Genomic DNA, 17,222 nt, shown 5'->3' on the forward strand with positions numbered 1-17,222 from the left:
TCAAATTTGCAGTATAATTGATATACGGTGAAACACAGAACTTTTTAATAAGGCAATATGCGGTGCAGCTGCATTAATTTATAATTTAGACGTTTACAACTAAGTAACAATAAATCATTCTATTAAGCTTATTTGCTAACATTATTTTTCAGACATATTATCAACTTACATGTACATTGCAAATTCCAACACTAAATACAAAACTCAAATTTCTAGATAATTATATATCTAATTATTCCATTCACGTAGAGAGATACTAATTAGATAAGTATTAATCAAAAGGTAATTTAACTTAATTCTCATACGTTTGTCACGGAATACTCAATAATTAGCTCTTCTACTATATCATTATTAATGTAGGTTAACAAACTTCTAAAATTCTATTTCACTTGGATGAATTACCAGACCGACAATGCGAGGATACCGTGCACTTAATAATTATAAATTGTACGATAAAATACAAAAAATTATTCCTCATTTCATTATTCTATATCCTAGTCCATAGTTCTTACGAACAATAATCAAGATGGACCAACAATCAGCTAAAAAAATTGTCAAAAAGTGCAGTCTTATATCGTGATATATCTATCGTTTAAGCAAATGACACTTCCCTTAAACATTTATGGTACTGTATTTACCATCCGTGTCTAATAACACGTAGTTAAAGAAAAAATTCGTTCCCATACCTCCTACTGTACTCTCTAAACTATTCTAAAAATGATAGTTTCGATTCTTAACTTTTTCATTTCGTGAGAACATGTAATTGAAGAAACATTGCTTCCTATGTCTGCTACATATCGTAATTCTCAAGTTACTTTAGAAATTATAGTTTTGGCTTTTGATATCGACCGTTGTTTCTACCCCTTTGATACGAACGATTAAATAAAATGTGCATGCCAAATATCCTCCCATATAAATTTCCCGAAATTCGACACAGATAAGTTTCGTATAGTTCGGAAACAGTTACGCGAAAGACAAAGAAAGAAAGATTCTCATCGCGTACACGGAAGACGTTTAAAGCGAAATATTCGAATTGCCTGAATACGTAATCAAAAAGCGGTGGATGGAAGCGAGGAAGCTTGCTATCGTTTCTCGCGTACGTTTCAAAGATTCAACAAAAACAAAGTGAAATTCTTGGCGGAGAGGGACGAAGGTTTACGTAATATCAATGGAACGATTCTTTCTTTCGCGAAGGAGATTCGAACCGAGCTGCTTATATTAAAGTTGAAAAATTTCCCTGGCGTCCAGCTTTCTCCGGAGGCGGGAAGAAAGGAAATTTCCCTATGAATGGAAACAGCCAGCTGAATGGCATCGAAGGAAAAAGCGAAGCCATCCTGAAGCTGATACTTTTTTCCTCGATACGCGACTCGACATTGCGCTTTTTAGATCGCCGTGTTCGCGCGCACGCGGCTGTATGGCGTAAACGCGAGAAGAAAAGTTGATGTACGGCCAGCGGATGAATAGGGTAGGCCACGGTGAAGTGGCGCAACCAACCACTTATTTATAGATAACGAAATAATTCAAAAGTTTCGTTATTTATGCGGCCATTCTACCCCTCTCGATATTATTTATTCTGGCTACGTGTCTGGCCCTTTTGGAAATTTACGAACCGCTGACTGGTGGAACGGTACGCTTTATTGGGAAACAAGCTTCGAATAAACGATCGTAAACAAATTAGATATTTTCAGAATATATCGTATATTTGTGAGAAATTCGGGATTTCCGTATGTTTTTTTTTTTTAGAAATTTTAAAAGCGCGACGATAATGAATAATAATTTGTATAAGTCGCCGTAACCGAACGAGGTATCGTTAGACGCACGTGCAATTTTGTGAAAAATTTCGAGTTGCGAAAATTTGCAGAATTCGCGTAATATGAAGAAATGTATAGAATATCCAAAGTATACCGTGATATCATAATTACGTTGTCGAGGAAACATATCCCCATTTGAATTTCATTTCTTTTAATCATTTTGATAAAAATATGAGTTCGTTAGTTTTATTTAAAGAACAAAAGAATAAATGACTTGATATATTCTAATATTATATTGAGAAAAGAATTACTTTTACTTTGAGAGACTTTTTTCACATGAGTTTCAACGTCGCGTCAATTGCACCTGTGTAGTCATTAGCGGCGACAATGTGAGCAGAGATTTACTAGTTAGATTTTGCTAAATAACGATACGTGTTTCAAAAAAGAGAAAACGCTTGGAACGTGACTTTTATCACAGAGATTTTCGCTTAAAGTTGCTTCGATCTGCTATTTGTTGCGATGAAAATCGTATTTAGGGAAATGTAAAAGGCGTTCGACGGTAATTTGACAATTGCAAATGTCGCAGATTGATGGGTTACATTTTCAAATTACATGTGTTAGATTCTAAGTCCATTTGATAGAACTTCGTTTTTAAATTAAAAGCGCGATAATTAAGGATAAATCAGAAACGTTTTACGCTTCTGTTTCTGCTTCAAACGTTGCATTTGCAAATTTTAAGCTCGTGCAGAGTAATTTTCTTAAAAAAAAAGGAAACGCGTGCACGTATCGCAGTTATGAAAATCATTTAGCTGACCGAACAGAAAAGTTGTGGAAACTGGCGAGATTTCTGTTCTTGTTTTCACTTGAACATTAACCAGCGAATTTTACACGCATATTTAACCTGTATTCCCTAAAATGTTATCGTATGAAACAACGAAACTGCCGCTACGGTTAAATGTTGTTTTCTGGAACGAGGAAGAACTGTGTTCGTAGTTCGTGCTCCACTTGAAATCTCACGCATCTATGTCTCGTTTCTCTGGTATCTCATGCAATGCAATTCGATGCTTTTCTGGTTACGTACTCGCGAATCGCATGTGCGATATACATATAGCCAAGTTTAAAGAGGTTTTAAGGAAGCGATTAAAGAAAACAGTCGGCTCGGTATTATGCAAATAAATTTGCTACTTAAGTGTGCTACTTTCACGATTAAGGATATAATCGCAGCAATTCGTTGAAATTCGCTACTATTTTCGCGATTAAGATTAAGCGTATACTACAGAGTATGACACTGATAACCTACTTGAATTTTAATACGCAATAATAGCTCTAAGTTATCTTTCGTATTAGAAATAAGTATTATCTTGTTGATCGTGGAATTGTAAAAGTTACACATATATGTAAATGAAATTCTTGTTCACATTTTTGAAAATCGTTTCTTGATTCCAGCATTTTCTTCTAACACGTTGAGAAGCATTCAATCTTTGTTAACAAAATTTTTTTCCATCTGTAACCATTTCCGTGTTTGCTGTTAAGGGATCGAACTTTGAAGGGTGATTTCATCCCCTCGAGGTAAACTTGAAATAGCGCAGCTAAAACAGATATACGTCTACTATTTTCGGCTGTTCTTCGACCCTACAACGCTTCCTTGTGAATCATACACACGTATAAAGTTATGAAAATGTATGTGATATTTTTTTTAAACAGTCATAAGCTAGAAAAATATTTCACCTTGAAATAATCATTACAAAGGGGTATGCAAACTTAACATTTAGCATCGATCAGGATCTTCCACTCGTAATTAGGAGTGATAATGATTTGTACAAAAATCAAGTACGCGATTATCTCTAGAATGTGAATGATCTTCTTAACGAACACGAATTACGCAAATTTCGGAAATTTAACAAAGGTGGAACTTTTTAGAAACTGCGAAAAATCGATTAGAGTTTTTACATCCGAAGGATGAACTGTAACAGCCTCTTAGACGTTTCATGGTTTCGCACGAGATTATCACGCAATGGGCCAAGTTAAGGTAAGTAACTGGCAAGGTGAATGGCGACGATACGGTAGAGAGAAGAGGCGGAAGGATAAGAGAAACAGTGTAGTAACACGACAGTTTCGTCCTGGGTGCTGTTACGGAAGAAGAAATAGCCGATTTAAAAGAAGGCGAACGAGGGGCGCGGTCGGCTAACCAAGATTTACATTTTTCCAGGGAAATAGGTTTTGCGATAAAAGGATTTGGAATAAAATTTAACTCGGCTGGTACGCCGTACCGCGTTGGTATTTTGATTTAGTAGTCGTTTGAGAGTTGGCAAGCTCTTTGGAGTACCGCCAACATTTTTATGTTATTCCTTCTGCTCACCCTTCCATCGAACGGTCCCTTTTCCCCTTTTTGTCATTTCTTCCCTATTCTCTTTTTGTCGCTTTTTTTCCTGGCCTCCTTTCTCCCTTTTTATTGTCGAACACCACAAACGTTTCGCACCGTGCGCCCGTGAACAAGTTTAATACGCGAATAAAACGTTTCTGGATAATTTTAATAGAAACAAGAATCTTGTTTATGTTATGTAACACGCTATTCGAAACTTCGAAATGTACAGAATTTTTCTTGACGTAAAAACATTATTACACACGTATTACTCTGTATGCTATACGATTTTTGTAAATTAAGTTTCTCTGTATCTTTAAAAGTAACGGAGATGTTGAAGCTGATCAAAGTGACTGGGTCAACATGTATAAATATGCATACTATTAATAATATGCAAGGTATTTGTGCATTTTAAAAATATCGCGTTAATTACTTGATATTTACATTTTCCATTCAGATACACAGGAAAGCTTATTCATGATTAAGTTTATGTTTAACATGCAATATATATTTTATAGTTGCATATAAAATATAGAGTGGAATATATTTGTATATATTGAATTCAGTTATAAATGAAGAAAAATATCAATTACATAGGACTGATGTATAACGCGATACTGCTAAAAATTCTCTCTTTAAAATCATAACGTGCACGTTGTTTCGCGTTTTATACTTCATTTTCCGTGGTATTTCCTGTCCAGAGTTACACTATTATAGAACGTCGCGCCAGTGAAAAGGCCACTTTGCAGTGTGTTTTGTTTTATCCTCATCTCGTAATTAGTTTCACGTGTAATTTAAACTTTCCTTTCCCGTGCCGCTAGTATCACGAAATAACCCGCGCAACCAGAAAAACTTGATTAATGAGTGCATCGATATTAAGCTAAAGTGCATTTTCACATCGGTTTATCGTCGGTATTGTAATGTTTGAAAAACAGAAATACAACCTACACTTTCGCCGAGTAATAAAACGTAATTCGATGCGGTATACAGAAAAAAACGAATGTACTTAGTCGTAAATCCTTTTCTTCGAATTGTGAACAAATTCTCGATAAGCAAATTAACAACCGCTGTAAATATTGGTCTGTAAATATTGGTATGATTAAAGTGATCATAATTTTAATATAATGCGCTCAAAAGATTGGATATTATCCTATAATGTAGTTTCCATATTAATATAGCTCCAATTATTGATGTTTAATAAAAAAATAATCTTCCTCGTAAATTAAAAACATGTTTGATTCTGAAAGGATTAAACATGAAATAAATTAAATTTGAGCGACAGAAACCAGGACAACGCGAAAGCTGCACGAGCTTCCCCTGAAATCCGTAGAATTTATCAAAAAATTAATGTAAATGAATTAAAAAAAAATAATGTAAATAGGTCGCGTATGAAATTATATCAAATACTATCGCGGATGCATGCACCATACTTACAGGTTAGCAAACGTAATACCAATAGCTCATGGTTTTCCGACACAAAGTATAATAACTGTAAAGTTTCGCCATATATCGTCTGACGAGGACAGAAATATAGAAATAAAATTGTTACAGGGAAACGAGCGAGGACAAGCGAATACATAAGCATTATCATCTGTTCGAGAAGAATGCAACAGGGAATTGCATTTTGAAACGACTACGGTTAGAGATTACGGTTCGTAATGCGAAATTGCGAAACGAGCGTAAGTGAGCCGATCTTTTCGGATATTTTTAATTACGATGATACAGTGATAACCATATGTATACGTAGGTATATTCTGTGTAAAGACCAAATAACGTTTTATCTCATAGAGGAATTCCCCGTTTCACGAATAGAATCACGAACGTTTATAAACGAAAGTTAGCGAACTGAAAGTTATCCTAAATAATTTCCTTAGAGTTTTAGGCCTTTTTTACAACATTCAAATAATTTTAACAATTTATTAAATACGTAATTAGATCTTCGAAGAATTTGTTCGACCTTTTGATTTTTTTTTTAATCTCTCCACAGTCAATCTATTGTTATTAACGAAAGATTCTCATACATCGTTTCTTTGAGAATTTTTTTAGAGCCTACGGAACATTTTTACTGTAGCTCAAGAATTTTATATTTTCACCTACGAAAGAATTCTTTCGATTAAAATACGTTGAACGTTTCGAACTTTTCAAAACATCGTTACTTTGAATTTCTTCGTAATCGTAATCAACTCGTTATCGATAAAATAAAGTATCTGGAAAGTTGTTATTCCCTATTGATATATAATCCAAAAATTACTATATAACCGAAATAAACTGTTTATAATCCCGTTGATGTAAAAAGAAAAAGAAACAAATTTAGTCCGTACATCGACGGGCGAGGAAGCCTTTATAAGTCCTTTTTTTTTAGATTTTTGCTGTTATTAGGGCAGCCCTGTGACAACGAAACGCGCAGCGGCTCGCTGTATTAATACCAGAGATTAAATTGTGCAAGAGGACCTCGGGCCAGAGATGTTTTTATGGCATGTAACGTTTATCCTGTCGCGTTATCGCGTGCCAGAAGTAATGACTTCTACTTTTCCGCCCCCGTCCTCTCTTTTTTCTCTTCTTTTTCTCTCCATCCTCCTCGCGCTGTCTTCCAAAAGGAGGTCAGTAAATATTTACGGTTTCGTTTTTCCAGACGGACCAATTCTATTTGAACTGGCTCCAGAGTTGAAACGCGACCGTCCCGCGGCCCGTCTCTCGATCCTCGAGCCAGTTCATTGGATATTTCGGTCGTTCCGGAAGCCACGATAAAACGAAGAAGAAGACCGCCGGTGACTTTATCCCGCGACCTTTCACCAAAGGATCTTCTTTTTACGAGATAGAGACCGCCAGATGAAAGTAACTCCGGAACAGATTCGAACGGTGATCGAAAAGTGATAAAGAGGACTGGCTCGAATTGGTGTCCCTTTCCTGCGAGGATTCACAGTTCAACGTTTAATCGAGGAAACGGGTCTTCTGTGTGAGCCACGGTTTAATTCTTTTGGCTTCCACATGGCAATCAGTGTGGTGTGAGTGTACAGGTGGACTCGTTATATTTGTGTTTTGATAGAAATCAGAGTACCACAGATTCGAATAAAATATCCGGGAGACGATTATTTAGATAAGTAATATGTCATCTTATTTAATCAAATGTTATTTCTTAATAATTATCGTGAGTTGGTTTATTTGAACCCGCGAATGATTTTCCTTGGTGTTATTTTATGATTTAGATATTAAATGGAGCAATTTCGTAATTTACTTAGTATCTTGTAATTAGATAAATGTTTCCCGAAATAATTTTTTCCGAAATAGACGTAGTCTGTAATTGTAACAGATTAGTTTATTTTATGAGAAAGATTGAATACTATTTTATTTAATCTTTTTTACCTTGTTATTTACTTGTGATTTATTGTATTATCGAATTGAACTCAGTTGCACATTTGAAATGTATAAACACTTATTTAATCTCATCGTATTTTGTTTTCTTTCTTGGATACAAATTATTAATAATCAATAAATTCCAAACCTAAGTACATGACTATGTTCGTTTATAATTTCTCCAAAAATGAAACGAATAAAGGGTTGTTTCGGCTGGAAATAAAAAAGTATAGTAATTCCAATATTTTGTAACAAGGAAACATCAAATATCGAATTATCTGTTCTTTTTTATATTTTTGTCAAACAAAGAAATATTTCACTTATACCTTTTCCTCTACGAATAATTTGTTGATATCGTCGATATGTCCCAATATACAGACACGATAGACTACAGAGATTAAATGTTCGGGAAAGGCTTGAGCCAGTAATAAAAATGACTAAAATGACGAATGTGTTGTGCTGTATGTCGGTTATATCGGCTATCTAGATAACGAAAAAGAGAACTTAACTCTCCGAACTGACGCAAATTTATTGCGAACTGACTTAATGAACACGAGTTGCATAGGACTGAGTTTCTCATACGTAACTACACTTGACATTAAATCATCTGAATACGGTCATAGTCTGTAATCTTTGCTACATTTATCATCTACGTACAGACTAATCTTTTAGTCTCATCGGTAATCAAAATATATGTATATGTATCACATGGGATATGATTAGAAAATTCATCGACACACTTTACATTCAGATGAAGAAAAGATATGTATCTATATTTATGTATACGATATTTACATGTATATTCAGGGTTTCATAAAATATGTGAGCGACATATAAATAGAGTGATTTTACACGTTAAGGCAATGAAAAAAATTCGTGTACGAAAATGTCGGCTATAATAAAGGATTGTAATAAAAGAATAAAATAATTAAGCGAGATAATTCTAAAATTGAAGTAATTTCGGAGATGTTTATATATATTATTATAGAAAAATTGATGGAATCGATCGAAGTCAACGCTATATCGTAGATGTGTAATCAGTGTATTACAAATTAACAATCACGATGTGACATAATCAAGAATGTATACATGTGATAGTAAGATCATCGATAACTTTAATTGTTCGTACATTTGGGAATGAAGACCATGCAGTAATACCTGTAATAATTATTCGCGTAATTAGGGTAAATTGTAAGAGAAAATGGCAAATTCAATTTGTCAAGAAGGAATAGCAACGACTTCTCGTTACGTCGAAAAATAGGTATTTTAAGTGATTCGATAGGAAATTGTAAATTATATATATATATATTTTTTAATTATTAAGGGACACAATAATAAAAAACAAACAAATAATTGTTCGTAGTAAATGCAGTTTATCTTAAATTAAAACATACATTACGTAATAGTACTCTAAGCTCGCTTTATATTTCAAGAAATACAAGCGATATTAACATTCAAAGCGTTATTAACAAGTAAGCGAATCAAAAGGCACTGATCTGTTTAATTCCATACAAATGAGAATTTCATACAAATGGTACCTCCATATAATAATTTAACACATTTGTTACAAATATGTTTAATGTGTGCAGAATTAATATCAGTAGAAAGTGACATAGTGAATATAACAGCGTTTGAAACATCAGTTCCATCAAATTCTTGGGTTAAGTACGTATACTTGGTTCCATAACATCCACCAAAATGTGAAATTTATTATTTATGGTATCACATCGTCGTGTAATCAGGTATTCCATCAGGTAATAATACAACCACGAAGTAGAAATTTTGTGATCTCATATTATTACATATTAGTGAGGGAAGCTTCAAATTTTGCAAAGACTAGATATGAAAGTACAAAATGAATAATTTGATAGATTTGCGAAGAAAGTACATAGATTTGTGGATACAGAATATTAAATTAATTGAATTTTCACATAATTTATATAACGTAGCATCTATCCAGTCCAATAAACTGGGGAATGTATACTTATTACGTTTTCTTTCGACTATAATTTCATCAATGCCAAACATCTACCTCGATTTCTGCCCTTCCTACCTTTAAATCATCCATCGAATCGAAATCTTTTAATTCGCTTACTGTCGGACACGAATAAAACAACATCTACAACATTTGGCTCGAGCAAAAGTGATAGACGAGCATAAGCTGTCGCTCAAAAGTATTCAGACATTTTTTTGATTTTTACAGCATATAATTTACGTTACGGAATTACGAATGCAAAGACTAACGATAAGTTTATTCTTCATTATTCTTGCAGTCGTATATTATATAACATTCTGTCAAGAATTGTATGTTATGAACGTACAATTAGAAACTAATCTGCGATAACAAAGTTGATATCTCAATTGATTCTCAATTATACACAGATTAAAAAGTTTTTATGATAGGCAAATATAGAGTAGGTTGTATGGATATAAACCACAAGAATTATAAAACTAGTAATTAATTAAAACAGTAAAATTCAAGCCAGTGAATATATCAACGACTCGTGTATTTAATTTCAATATGCTATTAATAAAACAACCTTAAACAACTATTCCCTTGCAGAATACCCTCTGAACAAATGAAATAAAGTGTACAACATTTGAAGACGACAAACGTTTCCTCTATCCATAAAGGAAACAATTTACCATTAATTTATCCATCTCAGCGAGCTTCGTATCTCGTTGCAAAGCAACGAAAATATCTATATACTTATGAGCGGAAATGTTAACATTCCCCGGATACTCCTTTATTCGCACGAGTATCTGCGTCGGCGTCGAACCTCTACTACCCACGCTCCCGTTCAAAGCCATCTCCAACTTCAACGCAATCGTTAGAATCACGAAGAACCAACAAAACGAAGAACAACGAAAAAAAAGTATACGACTTACTCCCAGCCAAATATGCTTCCATCCAAAAGTAGGCGAAGAATCGTAGCCGTGAAGCAGGGACAGTAAATACGTGATTTGTTATGCTTACTGAATCGCCGAGAAGGATTGGATCAATAATCCTCGGACACGAACCAAAACTCAGCTGACGAGCGTCTGGCCGGGTCACACCACTGAACATTCTAAACTAAGCCTAGAAGCCGGTGGGAAGCTAGCAACGCGACCTTTCTGGCCGCTAGAAAGGGTTCCAGGCCGGTTTTGCTGTGCGTGGTAGCCTCGTCGAAGCAAAAGGGGATCCAGGCTGGTTACCGACCGTGGCGGATGTCGCCGAAGAGGTGGCAGCGCTTCGTGGAGGGTGCTGCGAGCACGGCTTTACGCTTGCGGCCAGCGCGGCGTCAGGCGTTCGTCCAGAGACACGAACCCGTAGCACGAGCCGCTCGTGTTTTCGGCTTTCCGGGACGCTGCACGGGCCTGCGCGTCTCCATCTAGGCGTCGGCTGGGGGTTCGAACCGACGAACCCTTGGCTTGATAACAGTGCCACGCCATCCGTCGCTGGCAACGCATAAATTGCATGTGCCAGGCGTCAAGCGTTCATCAGCTAGCTACCTCGTTGATTCGATTGTTTTTCACATGTTTCTTCGTTGGAGGACGACCGTTTCTTTGTCGAGTTCGAGCTTAGGTGGTTTTTGTTTGGGTTAACGAGGTGTCTGCGAGTTGTGGGAGTCGAGTATGGCAACTGACTCTTCGGTATATCACGCGCGATTTTTGGCTCGAGTTTCTTTATATGTTGGAAACGTATGTAAATAATACGAGCCGTAGTCACAATATACGCTATCTTGAATTTATTAAATAATAATTAAATAATCGTCCATTACTTGTGTAACATTTGTAAAGGATGGTTTGAGGAAAAAGCTGATGTTTCGAGAATTTGTATATTTAACGTAGGTCTTGAGATTTGTCTATTTAGAAGACAAAATTTAGATGTTCGCGGATATCGAATCTTCTTTCTATTTTAAGGGAAGATTTACAGCTGCCGATCGTTCGCTTAGACCGATGAATATTTTGTAATATTTCGTTCTCTACTGTAAAATATCAATTTCAAAATTTTAGGGATTAGAGACACTTTCTACATATTGTTTTATTTACGAGTGAAAGATCACGATATTTACGAGAGCTAGTGTAATAGTAGAAAACAGGTTTTGGTATTATTTGCATCTAATTCTTGTGGCAATTTCGAGTAAATCAGTTCTTGATGAACGTTATTAATCCTACCATATATAGCTACAGTTTGAGTAATAAGACGTTCTAAGGGTTCTCGTTGAAACGTTGACACTAACTTCGGTTTAGATAGACTACGGGAACTTAATGATTTGCATAACTTACGACCAGTATAATTTTGCAATTTCATAGTGAATAGATGTATGAACTCTGTGAGAGAATAATGAAGGATGTTTAATACACGTTATCTGGACTTGCAATTTTGATTATTCCAATTACTTAGAAAAATTACAAATATAGTAACATGCTTAATTAATATAATGACGAATGTTATTACGAAAGTACAATAAAATGATAAGTTGAGATATTTTTTAAATTTCTACCCATCATTTTAACATCCATTGATTAAAATTAAAAAACTAAAATTCTTCTCATCGAAAACTGTTCATTATATTTGTCTATTAACGTACGATAATGCTATATATTCGCACTAATATTTCTACTGCCGTATAATCCGAAGAATATATTTAACGACAATAAATTACATATTAATTCATATTTCACTTTATATTTCTACCTTTATATCGTTATTTTAATCCATTTTATTTTATTTTTCTCAAATTTAAGAACTTTGGTAATCGGAAAAACACAATCGCAACAGGGTTAATAATTTTTGCGTAAAAGTGACGATATTAGTAACTATAAACAACTGGCAAAGCCATCATACACGAGTGGCATAAAACTGATGCTTCGTTTCAAACAATCGTACGAATTCTGTTTGTAATTTCGTTAGGTAAAATTCTATATTGCAATTAGGACGAGGAAAAACTTTTGGGCCATTGGGGCTGGACCGTAATAATTCTAATAATTACTAAGTTGCACAGTCGTGACCCCAGGGACAGGCATTTTTAAATGAAGTTTCCGCGGACGCTACATTTCGTAATTATAATCGTAATGTGACAGAGAATTACGACGAGATGCGGTTTCGTAATAGTCGCCAATGCTATCCGTGGATACAAACGAAGAAGCTTCCCAAAGTACTATCAAACGATTTACCGAGCTCTCTGAAGGAATTGCAATTTTAAATGATTGAAAGTTAACTCGATTTCAAAATGCCATCAATTAATATCTCCGTAATGAAAATACCATTCTATAAACAATTTAAAAAACTTAAGAAATTGGAAACTTTTCTTCTTCTCAAATTACGTATGACGTTTTCAAAATGCTATCGATAAACGTTTCTGTAGTGAAAACATTTACAATACGTATAAATAATTGGAGGAAGCTTCCATGGAAAATATTCAAGAAATCGACGAAATCAGAAACTTCAATCCTCGTCCTCCTGTTCAAATTAATCAAACAATCGTTTGAAATCACTTTAACGAATAGGAACCTGCCATTTATTTGATGTATTTTATGAAGTTTTTACGCTTCTCATCGCTAGTCGGGTCACTCGACTTCAAGTGATTGAAAACCACTTTGTAATGCGAATCTATCATTTCGCTTGGCCTGGATTCTTTCGCAACAAGGATAAGAACTTTATCGTGCTTTTTCTGTGTGGTCTTCCCTTGCATCCAGTGACATCCAACACGTGCTAATCCGTAACACCACAGAAGGGGAAGTTTTGCACTTGAAAGGAAAAAATCAACAACCAAGAGACACATTCCGCCCATTTTTATCGCTAGCGAATAAAAGTGAAACGGAGAAAGAAAAGAAAGAATTCGAAAAATGAAACATCGAAGTAACATGGTGTTTTCACGTGGCATTGAAGTGTCGAGTTTTATCGCGTAACTCGATTCACACGTCGTTCGCGCATCCTGTTTGGTAACTCGATCGCCCGACAGCCCCGCGAACTAAATCGTTAATCGCCTTTTTTGAAATCATAAAAAACGATCGACGTGGGGAACGTTTCTTCGACGACTTCGTAACGAGTCGCCGGCAATAATACGACAGGAATATAAAGTCGTCGTCCATGAGATCGAAACGTTTATCGGCGTGACCTAATATCGCGGCCCTCTGAAGGGAATGCATAACGAGCGGTACGTATCGCGGCGGTGGCACTGAACATGGTAGACGCATCGTCGACGATATCCGGCCAGTCCGTTGAATCGACACGGTTACGACCGTTACGGGGATATTTTATGGAGTATTTTTATCGGCGAGTCGCGAACCGAAGGGTTACGCCAGTAGTAACGACCGTGCGTGGTCAGACGATACGAACGACTGTCCGATGTAATCGGGAGACGTAGACTGTTTTTAATCTCGTTTTAATTTTCGGTTCGCTCAATTTGTGTTTGCTAATACATTCTAGCAAATGAGATAGAGAGACACAAGATAGGAATTTAGATTTAAAAAAATTCATATTTTTGTTGGTTCTTTGATTTTAATGTCACTTGACTGTTAAAGAGGTGTATTTTAATACGAAATAGATGAAACGATAATTAAATCCAAGTGCACAAGGGATAGTCATGATAAATCAGCTTTCCACTTTTTATAGAAAAATAGTTTTACAACTCTCTTACATCGTCATTGAAATTGTTGACATTTTTGAACTTTTGAACTATTAGATTACGAACGTGGCAATTTTCTTAAAGAATAATTCCGTAAGAATGTTTGCTCATAATGCTTCCACTTTTAGTTCAAATATACAGCGAACGAATCATAGAACAATTAATTTGACAAAGGAAATTAATTTAGTCGGGAGAATAATTTAACGCGCATCGAATAAACCATCGTATTCGCTACAACTGTCATCAGATACAAAAAACAACCTGCAACTCCTAACCCACGTAAAATTTCAGCCGGGGAAAAAGAAAATTCGAGTTAATCTTCTCCGGAAGCAGCTGCTGTACTATTAAACGAGCTACAATCCCATAGATAAAATTTTTAAGGCTAACAAAGAGAAAAGGAGAGGGTGACGTATAAAGTAGGAGGAAATTTACGGCGAAGTTGAACTGTGTGTCTCCTCCAAGAGCCGTAAAAGATCGTAGAATTAACGAGGTGCATTTATCACGGGGAAATTTTTCCAGGCGAGGCTCGTCGCGGGCAAAAATCGTGTGATACGCAGCAAACGGGGCTATTTAGAGAATACCATCAATCAATAGCGAGTGAAACGCGGGAAAAATTGATACCCGGATTCGTCACTGTTCCAGAATCGAACGGGAAATAGGAACGGGGTAGTGGGAACCAAGTTAAAAAAAGAAAGAAAAAAAAGGAGAGAGAAGAGGAAAGAAAAAAGAAAAACATGAATATGAATGATTATATACCCGGTGTGTGCCGGTTGAAGTTATTAATATTCCATTCAAAACCGTGGTTTCTATTCAGGACACTCTCTGGAAATTCAAATGAATCGAGTGAATTCTGATCCGCGGCCAGATTGCAGTTGGAAAGTGGACGACCATTACCGTCCATTCTATAAATTTGGATCGTCCTTTATGGTGGCTCGTTAAAACTAACGTAGTTACCGGCCGATCTCTGGGATTAAATCGGTCAAACAAGCTGGCCAGATGACTCGGAAAACGGCTCGGAAAACAAACGGAAGTGCTGAGCAACCTGCTAGCGACGATAACAGGTGAATTCTCTGCTTCTAACCTTTTGCCCCCTCCCTCCGCCTCTCTCTCTCTCTCTCTCTCTTTTTTTTCTTCCTTTCGCGAACGAGCGAACAAATCTGGCTGATCGAGCAGTTGCTGCACTAGGTTTTCCGAATCGAGCATTTCTCCTAGCTTTTGTTTGTTTTAGGGCAACTTCGAATTGATATTTGCGATACGATGTAAAATTGTATGTTCCGTCCAGGAAGATCAGACAAATACTTTATTTTCGTTGCAGCGTACAAGTATCTGTTAAATCGTGGATACAGCGTTACTAAGTAGTAAAATAATATACACGTTACGAATAAAAACATAGTGGAATCTTTACAGCGCTTCTAACGATTACTAAAACTAATAATAATTACAATTATTAACGTGTGTCTACAACATAAATTTTCCACCGTTATACGCATACACATATCAACATTTCCAGTTACGATCCAGTATAAGCAATATTTTTTTTACCTTCTACTTACGATCAATTTTTCTCAAGTACTCTCAACGATAATCATAAAGGATATCAGAATAACATCAGAATGAATACAACTTACTTACTAGTTTACTTACTAGGAACTTACTAGTTTAACAGTATTGATAAACAAACATAGAAGACGTACAAAGATATCTTTTGAAATATTGAAACATTCATCGATAACCTGTTATTTTTTCCTTACAACACCACTTATATCTTTTCTGTTTAATTTCTCGAATTTTATTCATCGAAACTATCGGATTACTTTATCGAATTGAATTCGTCGATAACTCAAAAAAAAAAAAAAGAAATATTGAAATATTAAAATGATTATCGATAATCTATTATCCTTTCGTTACAACGTCGTTTATATCTTGGAACATCATCGACCTTCGTTACCGATAACAAAGCAACTTCTTCGTCGAGTTGCATCACTGACTCTCTGCTCATCAATAACGCCTTAATTGCCTCGAACAAGTTGCGCCGTGAAAATAACATTAATTGCGGACTCGCATCGGGTCACTCGGACGCTCTTGCACCGTCAGCTTTAATCGGCAGACGGATGAGGCCGTTCTATTGGTGCAAACAATGCAGGAGGAGTATTTATTGCGGCGGCTAATACCGGTTTATTGGGATGTAAAATGAGGCGAGTCCGTGCTGACATGCTTGGTTTCCTCCTGTTCGAGCTCACCGGCGTCCGACGCATAATGGAACGCGCTTTGGCGTCCGTTATGAATAAAGGAACAACCATCGTCGATCGTTAACCGCGTATTACGTTTAAGATCGCCGCCAACCAACTGCTCGCTTAATCGTGCTTGAAGAATCGCGAGATTCCCGCGTGGCATTGGTAATTGACATTTGTGTCTGTGCTTTCTGACGTATGTCGATATTCAACGTGTTTTTGATAGTTGAATGTTGATTCGTTTAATCCTGTTCCGATCCTAACAGTTTGTATGTCTCGGTGTTGCTTTTGTCGTTGTGGGAAAAATGACTTTTAATTGTTGAGGAAGTTGAGCAACGATCTTTTTCTTTTTTTTCTTTTTTCTTATGTTTGAGAAATTTTATAACGATGGAGAAATACGAGTTGCTCCACAGAAATCTAGGAAATTTTATAAAAAAATTCTATCAATAAAGTGTCTTCGTATGAAATAAATAGTTTAGAAATCGACTCGCTGTGTCTTTTAATCTTTTCTTTTGTTTATTAAGCAGGGATTCTGAAGTTTTTATTATTATACAACTATTTACGTAGTTAAATGTTTAATGGTATGAAAAATGAAGGGAAAGAGGAACAAAAGTGAAAAAGTTCAATCTGTGTTTAAGAAAGCTTTACGTAATCTAATCGCCCCTGAAATTCTAATTTATTTGCGAAATAATCTACTTTATCGCTTCGTAGAAATGCAAATTGCAGCGGCAGTGAAATCAGTAGGGGTTTTACTTGTTTACGCGAACGACGAATAAATTGTGGCCACCCTCTTAATTATTATTTGCGGCAGTGTTACGTGTAATAATACAGCGAGCGCATTAACGCGTTGATTCGGTTTCAAAACGGAATGCTACTGTTGTGTCGTAATGCGGACATGTTAAACGTATGC

The 17,222-nt window shown here is 35.8% G+C and overlaps 1 protein-coding gene and 1 long non-coding RNA gene across 2 annotated transcripts in view; one reads left to right on the plus strand and one right to left on the minus strand.

The window, feature by feature from the left end:
• The window catches only part of LOC132905635 (E3 ubiquitin-protein ligase MIB1-like), a 243,809-nt gene extending 233,211 nt beyond the window's left edge, over positions 1-10,598 (minus strand). The window contains exon 1 of the mRNA XM_060957140.1: positions 10,445-10,598. The gene's annotated coding sequence lies outside the window, so the exon portion shown is untranslated. The remainder of the gene's footprint in view (positions 1-10,444) is intronic.
• A 129-nt stretch (positions 10,599-10,727) lies between these two features.
• Positions 10,728-15,697, plus strand: LOC132905646 (uncharacterized). The gene is made up of 3 exons (XR_009657836.1): positions 10,728-11,032; positions 14,724-15,142; positions 15,310-15,697. It is a non-coding gene; the product is annotated as an uncharacterized LOC132905646 (long non-coding RNA).
• The last annotated feature ends 1,525 nt before the right edge of the window (positions 15,698-17,222 follow it).

The sequence above is a fragment of the Bombus pascuorum genome, chromosome 3 (genome assembly GCF_905332965.1).
Source record: "Bombus pascuorum chromosome 3, iyBomPasc1.1, whole genome shotgun sequence".
NCBI classification, from domain to species: domain Eukaryota; kingdom Metazoa; phylum Arthropoda; class Insecta; order Hymenoptera; family Apidae; genus Bombus; species Bombus pascuorum.